The sequence below is a fragment of the Rutidosis leptorrhynchoides genome, chromosome 6 (assembly GCF_046630445.1).
Source record: "Rutidosis leptorrhynchoides isolate AG116_Rl617_1_P2 chromosome 6, CSIRO_AGI_Rlap_v1, whole genome shotgun sequence".
NCBI classification, from domain to species: Eukaryota; Viridiplantae; Streptophyta; class Magnoliopsida; order Asterales; family Asteraceae; genus Rutidosis; species Rutidosis leptorrhynchoides.
Genome location: NC_092338.1, coordinates 189,124,406 through 189,140,778, shown reverse-complemented (window position 1 = coordinate 189,140,778; position 16,373 = coordinate 189,124,406). Strand labels below are relative to the sequence as shown.

At 35.5% G+C, this 16,373-nt stretch overlaps 1 non-coding gene across 1 annotated transcript; it reads left to right on the top strand.

Annotated features, from left to right (window-relative positions):
* The first annotated feature begins 15,999 nt into the window (after positions 1 to 15,999).
* Positions 16,000 to 16,106, top strand: LOC139856448 (small nucleolar RNA R71). The gene has a single exon (XR_011761931.1). It is a non-coding gene; the product is annotated as a small nucleolar RNA R71 (small nucleolar RNA).
* The last annotated feature ends 267 nt before the right edge of the window (positions 16,107 to 16,373 follow it).

Genomic DNA, 16,373 nt, shown 5'->3' with positions numbered 1-16,373 from the left:
CCATCCTTAAATCATGTTAAATATGTATAGATATGTACATATACATAATCGTATAATTATCGTGTGTTATATAGTTCGTGATATCCTCGGTCAAATTGGACGGGCAAACGTTGTGTGAAACTCTTTTCAAAAACATAAGTCTCAACAGTTTGGATTGCTTATCATGTTGGTAAGGTTTATTTTATGTAAATATTAATCTCATAAGTATAAAACGATAGGAAAAATCTGGGTCGTTACAGTACCTACCCGTTAAATAAATTTCGTCCCGAAATTTTAAAGTTGTACCTATTTTGCGTTGTCCGGAAACAAATGTGGATACTTTTGTTTCATCTGATCCTCTCGTTCCCAAGTAAACTCGGGACCCCTTCGAGCATTCCAACGAACCTTAACGATTGGTATGTTGCTCTGCTTGAGCCGTTTAACTTCACGGTCCATGATTTCGACTGGTTCTTCTATGAATTGTAGTTTCTCATCGACTTGGATTTCTTTAAGAGGAATGGTGAGATCTTCCTTTGCAAGACATTTCTTGAGGTTTGAGACGTGAAATGAATTATGTACCCCGGTGAGTTGTTGTGGTAACTCGAGTCGATAAGCTACCGGTTTGATGCGTTCGATGATCTTGAACGGGCCTACATACCTTGGGTTCAGTTTACCCCTTTTTCCAAAATGTATTACACCTTTCCAAGGTGACACCTTTAGCATAACCATGTCACCGATCTGAAACTCTAATGGTTTCCTTCGGACATCGGCGTAGCTCTTTTGGCGACTACGGGCTGTTTTCAATCTCTCCTTGATTTGCACTATCTTCTCAGTAGTTTCATGGATGATCTCGGGACCAGTTAATTGTCGATCTCCTACTTCATTCCAACAGATAGGGGATCTACACTTCCTTCCATACAGTGCTTCGAATGGTGCAGCTTTAATGCTAGCATGATAACTATTATTATACGAGAATTCTGCTAATGGTAGATATTTATCCCATCCATTTCCAAAATCGATCACACATGCCCTGAGCATGTCTTCAAGAGTCTGAATTGTTCTTTCACTCTGCCCGTCAGTTTGCGGATGGTATGCGGTGCTCATATCCAAACGGGTTCCCAGGGCCTCCTGTAGTGATTGCCAAAACTTTGATGTAAATCTACTATCACGATCGGATATAATGGAAATAGGTATTCCATGCATTGAAACAATTTCCTTTATGTATAATCGTAATAGTTTCTCCATTCTATCCGTTTCCTTTATACGCAAGAAATGTGCAGATTTGGTGAGACGATCAACTATTACCCAAATGGTGTCATAACCCCAGGCAGTCTTAGGTAACTTTGTGATGAAATCCATGGTAATACCATCCCATTTCCATTCTGGGATTTCTGGTTGTTGAAGTATCCCTGACGGCTTCTGATGTTCTGCTTTGACTTTGGAACAAGTTAAACATTCCCCAACATATGTTGCAACATCTGTCTTTAAATTAGGCCACCAATAATGCGTCTTAAGATCTTGATACATCTTTCCAACTCCAGGATGTATCGAGTATCTTGTCTTATGTGCCTCATTCAATATCAACTTCCTTAATCCACCCAACTTCGGTACCCAAATACAGTTTGCAAAATATCGAATTCCGTCTTCCCGCATAATGAGTTGCTTCTCATACTTCTTCATTATTTCATTTCCTATGTTTTCTTTAGTAAGAGCTTCTCGTTGAGCCTCTTTGATTTGTGAGTTGAGATTCATGCGAATTTTTATGTTCATTGCTCGTACTCGAATTGGTTCCCGTTCCTTTCTGCTTAGAGCGTCGGCTACTACATTCGCTTTCCCGGGATGATAGCGAATCTCACAATCGTAGTCGTTTATCAGCTCGACCCACCTACGTTGCCTCATGTTCAGCTGTTTTTGATCGAAAATATGTTGAAGGCTTTTATGATCAGTAAACACAGTGCATTTAACTCCATATAAATAGTGTCTCCATATCTTCAATGCAAACACTACTGCCCCCAATTCTAGATCATGCGTTGTATAATTTCGCTCGTGAATCTTCAATTGTCGAGATGCGTATGCAATAACTTTCTTTCGTTGCATAAGGACGCAACCAAAACCTTGTCGCGAAGCGTCACAATATATCTCAAAATCATCGTTCCCTTCAGGTAACGATAAAATAGGTGCCGTGGTTAACTTCTTCTTGAGTAATTGAAATGCACTCTCCTGCTCAACGGTCCATTCGTACTTCTTCCCTTTTTGTGTTAACGCTGTCAATGGTTTAGCTATTCGGGAAAAATCTTGAATAAACCTTCTATAATAACCGGCTAAACCCAAAAATTGGCGTATCTGCGTTGGTGTCTTAGGAGTCTCCCATTTTTCAATGGCCTCAATTTTAGCTGGATCAACCTGAATTCCTTTGCTACTAACAACGTGGCCAAGAAATTGCACTTCTTTCAACCGAAATGCACACTTAGAAAATTTGGCGTATAACTGTTCTTTTCTTAACAATTCTAATACCAACCTTAAATGCTGCTCATGCTCTTGCTCACTCTTGGAATAGATAAGAATATCGTCAATGAAAACGATAACAAACTTATCTAAATACGGACTACAAACTCGATTCATGAGGTCCATGAATACAGCTGGCGCATTAGTCAACCCAAACGGCATGACCAAAAATTCATAATGACCGTAGCGTGTCCGAAAAGCAGTTTTCGAAATATCTTCTTCTTTGACACGTAATTGATGATAGTCCGATCTTAAGTCGATTTTCGAGTACACACATGATCCTTGCAATTGATCAAATAAGTCATCAATTCTCGATAGTGGATACCGATTCTTGATAGTTAACTTATTTAATTCACGATAATCTATACACATTCGGAAAGATCCATCTTTCTTCTTGACGAATAAAATCGGAGCTCCCCACGGTGAAGTGCTCGGTCGAATGAAACCACGGTCCAGTAATTCTTGTAACTGGCTTTGTAACTCTTTCATCTCAGATGGTGCAAGTCTATATGGAGCACGAGCCACTGGTGCAGCTCCTGGTACTAGATCTATTTGAAATTCTACAGATCTAAATGGAGGTAATCCCGGCAACTCTTCCGGAAATACTTCAGGAAAATCTATTGCCACAGGCACGTCGTTGATGCTCTTCACTTTTTCCTTCGTTTCGACTTTATTAACATGTGCTAGGATAGCATAGCACCCTTTCTTCAAGCACTTTTGAGCTTTCAAACAACTAATGAGTTTTAGCTTTGAGTTACCCTTCTCTCCATAAATCATTAATGGCGTTCTATCCTTACGAGGAATGCGAATTGCCTTCTTGGCGCACACAACTTCAGCTCCTATTTTGGACATCCAGTCTATGCCGACTATTACATCAAAACTTCCTAATTCTACGGGTATCAAATCAATCTTAAATGTTTCTCCGGCTAAATTTATTTTACAATCACGGCAAATTTTATCAGCTTTAATTAGTTTACCATTAGCTAACTCAATCATGTACTTAGCATCTAGAGGTAATGATGAACAATTCAATTTAGCGTGAAAGTCTCTACACACGTAACTTCTATCAGCACCAGTATCAAATATAATAGATGCGGATAAGTTATTAATGGTAAACGTACCCGTAACAAGCTCCGGGTCTTCATACGCCTCTCTAGAATTAATAACAAATGCTCTTCCACGTGCAGATCCATTATTCTTCTCTGGATTCGGGCACTGACTCTTATAATGACCCTGTTTCCCACACCCATAACAAGTAACAGTGGCCAAGGCAGTTCTATTTGCATTGGTGGCAGGAGTCTTGGTACCGTTTGTATTTGTAGCGGGAACCCTACAATCTTCAGCAAGATGACCTTTTCGATTACAATTGTTGCACACCACATTACAATAACCAGAGTGATGTTTGTGGCATCTGTTACATAAAGGATTTCGTCCCTTGTAACCTGAGTTCGAACCGCTACCCGCACCTTGCGTGGTTTCTTGTTGGATTGTTGATGATTACCTTCCCACTTTATTTTGTTTCCCGATGTCTTGACATCGGTGTTCTTATCCAGAATAATTTGGTCCATCAACTCGTTAGCCATGGTGATAGCTTCATGAATAGTCTTGGGTTTGGATGCTGTAACATTTGCCTTGACCTTTTTAGGCAAACCGTCTTTGTACAGTTCAATCTTCCGTTCTTCGGTTGGTACCAATTCGGGACATAGCAAAGCTAATTCCATGAATCGCTGATTGTAGGTGGTGAGTTCAGTACCAACAGCTTTCAGGCTTCGTAATTCAGCTTCCAACTTCCTAACCTCGTTCCTTGGACAATATTCGTTGATTAGCATTGTTTTGAATTCTTCCCAAGGAGTATCATAAGCTACATCTCCTCCTACGGCCTTCACATAGTTTTTCCACCACGTGAGTGCACTATCTTGTAGGGTGCACGATGCATACTTGGTCATGTCCTTCTCAATACAACCACTGATTTTAAACACAGACTCAATCTTTTCGATCCACCGAGTTAAACCAACCGGTCCTTCTGTTCCACTGAATGATGAGGGCTTGCAACCTTGAAAAGTTTTGTAAGTGCACCCCACACGAGGATTTGGGTTAACTGCAGCACCTCTTGCAGCCTCGACCCATAACATTCTGTCGTTCACTCGCTGATTGATGAGTTCCTGGATTTCTTGTTCCTTCATTCGGTTCAATCGCGCCATAATCTTCAACAAGAATGAAAAAAAATAATTATTCACATGGAATATTATAGATGTAGTATGTATTTACAGTACATCGTAGCTTATTAATAATATGAACCAGTTATTATTATAAAAGCCTTTTCTTCTTATTAGCATTTTATAATTATATCTAGTGTAGTACCTACCCGTTAAAGTTCATACTTAATAGCTTAGTACGAAAATCAATTACTACCACCCAAATAATACTTAACCATGGAAAATTATTGCATTTCACACTTCACTATTTTACATATGCTTATCTTACATCAAACATTAAGCAAACCACACTAGTAATATTATACAAAACATTATATGATCCCATGGTTTAAAACAACAGCGCATCATTTAACCCAAAGCGTTTGTGTTCAAAGAAATCGTTTAAAGGTTATCCTGGTTGTCTCCCTGCGTTTTGGCTGAGGAACCGAAGAACTGGATGTTGGGATAGAACTAATAGGAATAGCGGGAATAGGTGTGGAAGTATCTGGTGGAGTTGGTGCCACAACATCCTCTCTAGACTCGGGATTTAGATTTTCCATTTCAGTAGCCTTTCGTTTCTTTCCTTGTTCGAACTTGTCTTTTGTAATTTCCTGTATTTCTTCCTCCTCAGGATCACTTTTCGGTTCCTCTTCAATTGATTCATCCAGAACTTGTGAGTCTTCCCCAAAGGTATCGTTTTCATCATCAGATAGATTAATGACTGGAACACCATCTGAAGAGTCTGGTTCAGAGTCGCTGAATGTGATAATAAGTTCTAAGCCAGACATCTATCACATAACAACTAGCACGTTAATACCACATAATATTTAAATATTAATTTTTAACCAACAAGGATAAACAATAGTTTTCGAAATCAAACACGGTCAAAGTCCAGACTCACTAATGCATCCTAACAAACTCGATAAGACACACTAATGCAAATTCTCTGGTTCTCTAAGACCAACGCTCTGATACCACATGTCATAACCCGACCTTAACCATAAGGACGAATACAATAACATATGATTTCATCGCGAGGTATTGACCTCTATATGCGACATTTTTCAAAAACTGCATTCGTTTTTACAATACAAAGCATAGCTTTTATTACAAATACAAGGTTTAAACAACTTAATAATGATTATCGTTTAGCGATAATCTTAGACTTACAAACTTTACATGTGATAATAACAATACGACCTCCAACATATTTTACATTACAAATCCTCCGATACGCAGTTTTATTTTTGACACAAATATGCATACTCAAGATCTTGCTTAAATTCAACATGTTGCAGCGGAAGCTTTTAGTTATCACCTGAGAATAAACATGCTTAAAACGTCAACATAAAGTTGGTGAGATATAGGTTTAATGCCGGCAGCATTATGAATATAGACCACAAGATTTCATATATAAACGTTTTAATAAAAATATTCTAAGTTGTTGAGCACTTGATAACCATACTTAACATTTAATCAACGTCGCATATTCCCTTTATTATGAAATCTTACTACACCGTACCAAGTGTAGTCACCGAAACGAAGTACTGTGCAACCATTGAATACTGGTCGTCCAGTCCGGTTGGGGTTGTCAGGCCCGATAGATCTATCAACAGGATTCGCGTTTACAATACCTCATGTAAATAGTAGTTACCAAGTTACAGGGAAGTATGCCAGTGGTACAACTCAACGTAGAATATATATTTTTAATCACTTGTGTCCATAACGTAAATCATAAAATGCATGTATTCTCATCCCGAAATATTTAAGAGTTTAAAAGTGAGACTATATACTCACTTTTGTCTTGAAGGTATTTAACTCGACTTGGTCTCCGATAGATATCACGAACCTAACCATATATATAATATATCAACATATTTTCTTTTCAAGTAATCGTTACATATATATATATATATATATATATATATATATATATATATATATATATATATATATATATATATATATATATATATATATACTTTTAATACTTTTAATATTTTCTTAGTCCGTAGTTAGCAGTCCTATGTTAGTGGTCCACAATTAGTTGCTTAAATAAAATAAATAAAGACCCCATCGTATTCGTATTGATCAGAATTAATCTTGACCCATGGTACCATGTTGTCAAATGACGTGTTGCGTACATAAAGTACCGTGTTGTCAAATGACGTGTTGCGTACAATCATGAGGTCTTATGATTAATCTTCTCGTGTTGTTTACGGGTGGTCCTGAAATATATAAAATCAAATCATAACTAAATATATATTAAATATTATGTTAATTAGCCAAGATATGATTAATCCGATTTTGTCATAATATGATATATTACAGGTCTTGAAGTGTTTTTAAAAATCAAATTAGAAGGATCTATTTAGTTTGCGAACAAGTTTGAAATCACTCAAACTATGTTCTTGTTGTTAAAATTTTATAACACAAAATAAGATAGCTATATAAATATGAATCGAATAAGGTTATGAATAAGGTTACTACCTCAAGTTACTTGAACAAAGCTACTGGAAAAGGTAAGAAAAATCTTGGAATCAAAAGAGTGGTGGAGTGGGATTGAAAGATTGGAAGTAATCTCCTTGAAATCGGATGACTATATTGATACGTTCTTGAGTAGGTAAATGAAGAGAGATTAGGGAGTGAATTAACTTGAAAGAAAATTGGAAATGAAATTGTATGTGTGTGTGTGCAAAATAGCATGATTATGGGATGGATATATAGGAGATTTAGTTTGTTTTCTTGCACAAAAGTCACACATGAGGTTAAATGGCTGGTTCCCACATGTAACATCATGTCTAGTGGCTGAACATTGAAGTTTATTGTTGGTATATACCAATAGTAAATATGTATAGAAGCTGGGTATGATACGGTTACATATACCCTAGATATACTTGTAGAAATTTTTGAGGAATCGGAACGAGAATTCAAATATGGACGGGTTTATAACTGTAAAAGAGGCTCAAAACTGGGCTTTTATTTTTGGGTCAAACCGGGCCAAAATAAAATTTTAAGACATTTTTAATAAAGCAATGTTAGCCCAAAAAAAAATTTCCAAGCTGACCTGGACCCCGCCAGGGGTTGCCACCCCTTGGACCCCGCTTATCGGGGGCGCTGCCCCCGAACCCCCGTCATAATCAAGATAAGTTCAAACAAGTGTGCACTCCACACTTCCCCAAACTTGTTCGATATTTATCAAGATTATTTTGGTTACAAATTAATCCCATTACACTTAAATCATATTGGTGACATAGATCACCAACACATTATATATTGTAAGTATATATGTCAAAGAATGTTACATATAGTTATCGTTTTGAAAACTTAAGTTAGTGGTCTCAAAGTATACTTATAACTCATTGTTGTTAGTTCACAATGAAATGTTAAACCATCTTTAAATCATGTTAAATATGTATAGATATGTACATATACATAATCGTATAATTATCGTGTGTTATATAGTTCGTGATATCCTCGGTCAAATTGGACAGGCAAACGTTGTGTGAAACTCTTTTCAAAAACATAAGTCTCAACAGTTTGGATTGCTTATCATGTTGGTAAGGTTTATTTTATGTAAATATTAATCTCATAAGTATAAAACGATCGGAAAAATCCGGGTCGTTACAAATTGGATCTTTATGAAAACATTTGATCTTTTTGAAAATTCAATCTAGTTTTTACCCTAGATAAGTTTTCCGGAATAACCCTTCACCGGTGTTTGCAAATTCTTTTTGTGGGTTTGGTGGGTTTCAGATTTGAAAACTTTAGCTCAAAACTTGCGATGTTGTATCACCCACTTGCTAACCTTGTATTGGTAAAGCAACACGTCCAGTATACTTGCTCCGTATATTACCTTTCGGTAAACTACCGTTCAGTTGTAAAGGAAAGCGTTGAACAAGCAACTGTTAAGGCAATGTCCCCTGACATGCTTTTAATTATGGTCTATAACGTGTCGGATGCAATTACTATCCTTGGTAGGAGCAATAGTAAAGCTCACCCTTATAATTTTCCGGTCTGGCACAAGGTCCTGTCTTTGACAATGCTATGCAACTACCGTTCTTACGGTTGACACCCGATTTGGTTCAGGTGACCTAATGAATTCCAGGTGAATTCCTAGGATTTTACGTTCAATGGTAATGAACGCATTGAAAATGGGTTTTCAGAAAACAAATCGGTTTGAAATTTTGATCAAAATATTTTCTCGTTCAAGCTCGAGCTTAGATATCATTGAATTCCATGAGTTTGTAATTCTCAATCTTTAAGATCAATCTCAAGGATTGAGTAATATCAGTCTTAAAAGCTGATTTTTGATCTTTAAGGAGATTATCCTTTCTGGGGATCTGATTCATTAGTCTTATCAAGCTAATTTGCACGGCGTCCTCCCCATTTTACAAGATAGATCCTCTCATGGTTAGGATAAGTCTGACCACTTGGCGACCCTGTTTGATGCTGAGGTCCGTGGATTTCCTGCTGATTTTAGACATGACTTTTCTAGATTTTTCGTCAAGCTACAGCTGGTCTGGACGACAACTTCATGACCTAAATCAAGAAGCGCGTTTCTTTTTCGGAAGACTTTACTTCCTTTTAATGATGGAATTGATTCATCGTGTAGATCCATCTTTCTTACAGTAAATCGGGTAAAACTGTTTAGTTTAGTCCAAAGTAAAAGTATCTTCAATTATTTGTTACAAAAATATGTGACTTATGTTTTAAATAACTTGGTAAATTTTCCCACACTTGGCTTTTATTTTCTTTTATTTGCCTTTTTATTGTCCTCTATTCCATTTTAAATGAATTCTAACATTTTGGTTTTTTCTCAATTTATGTCCTTTCCGAGGTATCAATAATTTCGGTGTTAACAACTAGTTTTATCGTTCATAAATATGTATAAACATGATTTTGAATTCATTTAATTGAAAATTTTGAAAAATTTTACTAGAAGTGGGTAGTCAGTATATAAGACTAGGGCTGTTCTTTGTTATCAGAGAGCACTAGATTCTAATACAACTACTACGTTACTAGTATTTTTAATGGTAATCAAGTGTTTAAGTTAAAAATTTTAAAAATCCGAAAGAATTTAACCGCTTCCCACACTTAAGATCTTGCAATGCCCTCATTTGCAAGAAATTAGTAACAATTTAAATTATTGTGGGTGATTAGCGTAGAAATGATTAAATTTTACCAAAGGTTCCAAACAGGTTTTTTTTTTTTTTTTTTTTTTTTAAAGTTTTTTGGCATACTTTAATTCAATAAGATTAAAAATAATGATAATAAAAGTTCTCGTCCCTCCCTCGGGTAAAGCAATTTCGGTTCAACGACCTAGTCTTCAACTCACGACGAATTTTAAAAATCATATTTTTAACTTAGCAAAATAAAGTAAATTTTTGTTTTTAAATTTACACCAAACTTAAATTTAAAATGCATAAAATTAAAAATTCATATTAAAAATTCACACCAAACTTAAATTATATTTTTGTTTTAAAAATATTAATTTTTCAAATATTTACAATTTTAAATATATATTAATTTTAACAAGTTTACAATATTATTTTAATATTAATTTTAAAAACAAAGTAAAAATAAAATTAAAAATCTTTTTGGTCTTTTATCCCACTTTAATCAATCAAATATTATCAAAAATATACGCCCCACTTTTCGGTAAAGTAATTTCGATTCCATAACCTAGTTTAACTCATGACGAGTTTTTGAAATATTTTGGGTTGATTGATTAAAGATATTTATACCTTAAGAATAAACGGTAAATTTCGCAGTGATGTAATAAATTTTTGTATGATATCAATAATTTCGGTCGCAAGATCTAATTTTATTGAATACCAATTTAATACTTTATAGCGAACAAATTAGCGTTTATTATCAAAAGGTTAAAAATAAAAATAAAAATAAAAACTATACAAACTTACCTATGAGATAGTATTCTTAGTGATATGCTCTAGCCCACTCATAAGATAGTCGGACTAATTGATTTTCCATAGCTACATAGGCGTAACCTCGAGCATTCAATGTTTTTTTCTTCTAAACATATGAACGGTCCGTCTCTGCATAAAGTAATGAATTCGGTATTGGAATATGTCTGATTCGTCGAACATTTTCCTTCGTGTGACCATTTTCCGCATTTGTGACATCTTTCAAGGTGTCATGCTCTTCTTTTCGCTGCGGATTTTGATTTTCCTTTACCGAATTGTAACTTATTATTTTCGCATCTGGATTCTTTTCTTACTCCGTCCAATTTACTTCTGATTAATGATACTATTTCACTTGGAAGGGTGTCATTATTACGTTTAGTGATCAAAGCGTGTAGCATTAGACCATGGTTTAATTCACAGGAAGTCTTCATCTTGTAAAACCTAAAAAAAATAAAAATTCAGAATGGGGGGAGAAGACTAGTTCTTTCGGGTCTGCTAGGGAAAGACCATTCGGGTTCCATTTTCGAGAACTACACGAAAACAGAAAATCTAACTCTAACAGAAATACATATTATCCTTTAAAAACTTGATTCTTCCCACACTTAGTTAGCTGTGGTGTCGAAATTGTGATTAACTTCGTTGTCAACTTCCATTGGACTATCTATGTAATGTTTAACTCTGTGACCATTAACCTTAAATTCAATCCCATTTGAATTTATCAATTCTACTGTTCCGTACGGGAAAACTCTTTTGACTATGAATGGTCCAGACCATCTTGATTTCAATTTTCCAGGAAATAGCTTGAATCGTGAATTGAAAAGAAGAACTCTATCTTCTTCTTTAAATTCTTTTGAACTTCTGATTCTTTTATCATGCCATTTCTTCATTCTTTCCTTATAGATTAACGAATTTTCGTATGCTTCTTGTCTTAATTCTTCTAATTCATTTAGTTGACTTAATCGTAGACGTCCAGCTTCATGTAAATCAAGATTACATGTCTTCAAAGCCCAAAATGCTTTGTGTTCAATTTCTACTGGAAGATGACATGCTTTTCCGTAAACGAGTCTAAAAGGTGTGGTTCCAATTGGAGTTTTGTAGGCTGTTCTAAAAGCCCAGAGTGCATCCTCCAATTTAATGGACCATTCCTTCAGATTTGATCCTACGGTTTTCTCTAGAATACTTTTTAATGCTCGGTTGGTATTTTCAACTTGTCCACTTGTCTGTGGATCATAAGCAGTGGAGATTTTATGAGTTACTCCATATCTTTTAAGAACTTTCTCAAGTTGATTATTACAAAAATGAGTACCCCGATCACTTATTAAAGCTTTCGGTGTTCCAAACCTAGCAAAAAGGCGTTTTAAAAAGTTGACTACAACTCGTGCATCGTTAGTTGGGAGAGCTTGTGCTTCCGCCCATTTAGATACATAATCAATGGCTACGAGAATATATAGATTATTATGAGATTTTGGAAATGGACCCATAAATTCAATACCCCAAACGTCAAATACTTCACATACTTGAATGACATTTTGTGGCATTTCATCACGTTGACTTATTTTCTCGGTCCTTTGACATGAATCACAGGATTTACAAAGAAGGTGTGCGTCTTTGAAAATTGTAGGCCAATAGAATCCAGCATCATAGACTTTTATTGCTATGAGTTGAGGCCCATAATGCCCTCCTGTTGGTCCTGTGTGACAATGGTTTAAGATTTTACTAGCTTCATCTCCAAATACACATCGGCGTATTATTCCATCGGGACAACTTTTAAACAAATGTGGATCTTCCCAGAAATAGTGTTTTATATCACTAAAGAATTTCTTTCGTTTTTGGTACGACAATCCTTTTTCAAGGAATCCACATACTAAATAGTTTGCATAGTCTGCAAACCATGGAATTTCATTATAATCTATCTTCAATAGATATTCATCAGGAAAGTTGTCTTGTATGGCCGATTCATTTAGAACTTCTAATTCAGGATTTTCAAGACGAGAAAGATGATCAGCGACGAGATTTTCTGCTCCTCTTTTATCTCGGATTTCAATATCAAACTCTTGTAAGAGTAAGATCCAACGGATTAATCTTGGTTTAGCATCTTGTTTTGAAAATAGGTATCTAAGAGCAGAATGATCAGTATAGACCACTGTTTTAGCTAGAACGAGATATGAACGAAATTTGTCAAAAGCAAAGACAATAGCAAGGAGTTCTTTTTCAGTAGTTATGTAATTTGTTTGTGCTCTTTGTAATGTCTTACTAGCATAATATATAGGTTGAAATCGTTTTTCAATCCTTTGTCCTAAAACGGCTCCCATTGCAAAATCACTTGCATTGCACATTAGTTCAAATGGTAGATTCCAATTTGGAGTTATCATGATTGGCGCATTAGTGAGTTTTTCTTTAAGTATATTAAAAGATTTGATGCATTCATCTGAAAAGATGAATGGAGCATCCTTTTCTAGGAGTTTATTCATAGGAGTGACAATTTTAGAAAAATATTTTATGAAACGTCGGTAAAAACCGGCATGCCCTAGAAAACTCCTAACTCCTCTAACATTGGTGGGATGTAGAAGTTTAGCAATTACATCTACTTTAGCTCTATCCACTTCAATTCCTTCATTTGAAATTTTATGACCAAGAACGATGCCTTCTTTAACCATGAAATGGCATTTCTCCCAATTAAGTACTAGATTTGATTGTTCGCATCTAATAAGCATTCGTTCAAGATTAACTAAACATGTTTCAAAAGTATTACCGAAGACTGAAAAGTCATCCATGAAAACTTCCATGCATTCTTCTATCATGTCGTGAAAAATCACCATCATGCACCTTTGAAAGGTTGCAGGGGCGTTGCAAAGTCCAAATGGCATGCGTTTGTAAGCAAAAGTACCATAAGGGCACGTGAATGTGGTTTTCTCTTGATCCTCTGGTGCTATTGGAATCTGAAAATATTCGGAAAAACCATCAAGAAAACAATAGTAACTGTTTCCGGCTAATCTTTCCAACATTTGATCAATGAAAGGTAAGGGAAAGTGATCTTTTCTGGTGGCGTCATTTAATTTTCTATAATCAATACATACACGCCATCCTGTTACAGTCCTAGTAGGAATAAGTTCATTTTTCTCATTTTTAATGACAGTCATGCCACCCTTCTTAGCACGCATTGAACTGGGCTTACCCATAGACTATCAGAAATTGGATAAATTAAATCTGCATTAAGTAGTTTAATAATTTCTTTCTTAACAACATCTTGCATATTAAGATTTAGTCTTCGTTGGCGTTGCACATACGTTTTATGACCTTCTTCCATAAGGATTTTATGTGTGTAATACGAAGGACTTATTCCTTTAATATCATGAATCTTCCATGCAATAGCTGGTTTATGAGCTTTCAACACAGAAATGAGTTGAGATTTTTCATTTTCAGTAAGAGAAGACGATATTATTACAGGTAATTCAGATTCACCATGTAAATAAGCGTATTTCAAATGGTTTGGAAGTGGCTTTAACTCTAATGTCGGAGATTCTTCTATCGATGATTTATATCGATATCTGTCTTCTTCTTTTATCATTTGAATTTCTTCTGTTGTTGGTTTATATCCATTAGCCATAAGTGTAGCTAACATTTCAGTTTCATCAATTGGTTCAGTTCCTTCTCCTAAAGAACATTCTCCTGTTCCTTGTAATTCTGGAAATTCTTCTAACAATTCTGCATGTGAATCTATAGTTTGAATATAATAGCATGTATCATCTGCAGATTGCAGTTGTTGCATTGCTCTATCAACAGAAAAGGTAACACTCTCGTCCTCTATACTTAGGGTAAGTTTCTTACCGAACACGTCTATCATTGCTTTAGCCGTGTTTAAGAATGGTCTTCCTAATATGAGAGGAACTTGAGAATCTTCTTCCATGTCCAGAACAACAAAATCTACTGGAAATACTAAAGTACCAACTTTAACTAGCATGTTCTCCATTATCCCTCTAGGATATTTTACTGATCTATCGGCTAGTTGTATGCTTATTCTTGTTAGTTTCAATTCTCCATGGTCTAGTTTAGTGTATAGTGAATACGGCATTAAATTTATACTAGCACCTAAATCTGCCAATGCTTCTATTGAACTAAGACTTCCCAGAAAACATGGAATTGTGAAACTTCCTGGATCAGATAGTTTTTCTGGTATTTTATTCAACAGCACTGCAGAACAATTAGCATTTATAGTAACAGCCAAGAGTTCTTCCATTTTCTTTCTATTTGTGATTAGATCTTTCAGAAATTTAGCATATCTAGGCATTCCTGAAATCACATCAATGAAAGGAAGATTTACATTTATCTGTTTAAACATATCCAAGAATTTGGATTGCTCGGCTTCAAGTCTCTATTTTTTCATTTTACTCGGGTAAGGAAGTGGTGGTTGGTATGGTTTAACATAAGGTTTAGCTTTAACTGTGTTATCTTCATTAACCTTTTCAACTACCGGTTCTTTTTCCTTATCTTGATTAGGTTGTGGTTCTTGTGGAGTAGGAATAGCTTCATCAGAAATTACAGGTATTTCAGGTGGTTTAAGTGTAATACCACTTCTTGTGGTAATGGCTTTAGCTGTTTCATTCCAGGGGTTAGCATTTGTATCACTAGGTAGACTTCCCGGTTTTATTTCACCTATTAACCTTGCTAGGTTACTTACTTCTTGCTCCAGATTTTGAATAGAAGCTTGTTGATTTCTAAATGCTTGAGCATTTTGTTCATTGGTTTGTTTCTGAGATGTGAAAAACTGTGTTTGAGATTCAACTAGCTTCGTCATCATATCTTCTAAATTCGGATTTTTATCATAGGTTTGTGGTGGTTTGTTTTGAAAATTAGGTCTTTGCTGATTGTAAGTATTATTAGATACTTGTTGATTGCTAGGACCTTGTTGGTTGTTGTATGGAACATTTCGATTATAATTCTGGTTTTGATTGTAAATTGGTCTTGGCGGTTGATAATTATTTTGATAATTATTTCCAGTCCTTTGGTTTATGTATGAAACATTCTCTCTTTGTTCCATTGTTAGTTCAATAATGAGACAATCTTTTGTTAAATGTGGTCCTCTACACTGCTCACAACTAATTCGTATTGAGTGGATATCTTTAGTCATCTTTTCCATTCGTCTCTCGACAGCATCTATCTTTGCGGAAATGGAATCTAAGTCATGGCTAGAATCGGCTCTAGCTACTTTAGATGATCTAACGATATCTTTTTCTTGGTGCCACTCATGTGAGTGGGAAGCAGTGTTATCAATAATTTTGTAAGCACCAGTTTCTGTTTTCTTCATAATGGAACCACCAGCTGCTATATCGATGTCTTTCCTTGTAGTGATGTCGCATCCTTGGTAGAATATTTGTACTATTTGACAAGTGTCTAAACCATGTTGCGGACATCCTCTCAATAACTTTCCAAATCTTGTCCATGCCTCATATAGAGTTTCATTTGGCTTTTGTGTAAACGTAACAATTTCTCCTTGAAGTCTCACGGCTTTAGATGCCGGAAAGAATTGTTTAAGAAATTTTTCAACTAAAACGTCCCATGTATCAATCGCCCCTTCAGGTAACGATTCTAACCAATCTTTGGCTTCTCCCTTTAAAGTCCAGGGAAATAACATGAGATATATCTGTTCATCCTCCACTTCTCTTATTTTAAATAGAGTGCAGATCCTATTAAAGGTACAAAGATGTTCATTTGGATCTTCCTTCGGCGCCCCACTAAATTGGCATTGATTAGTTACCATGTGTAGAAT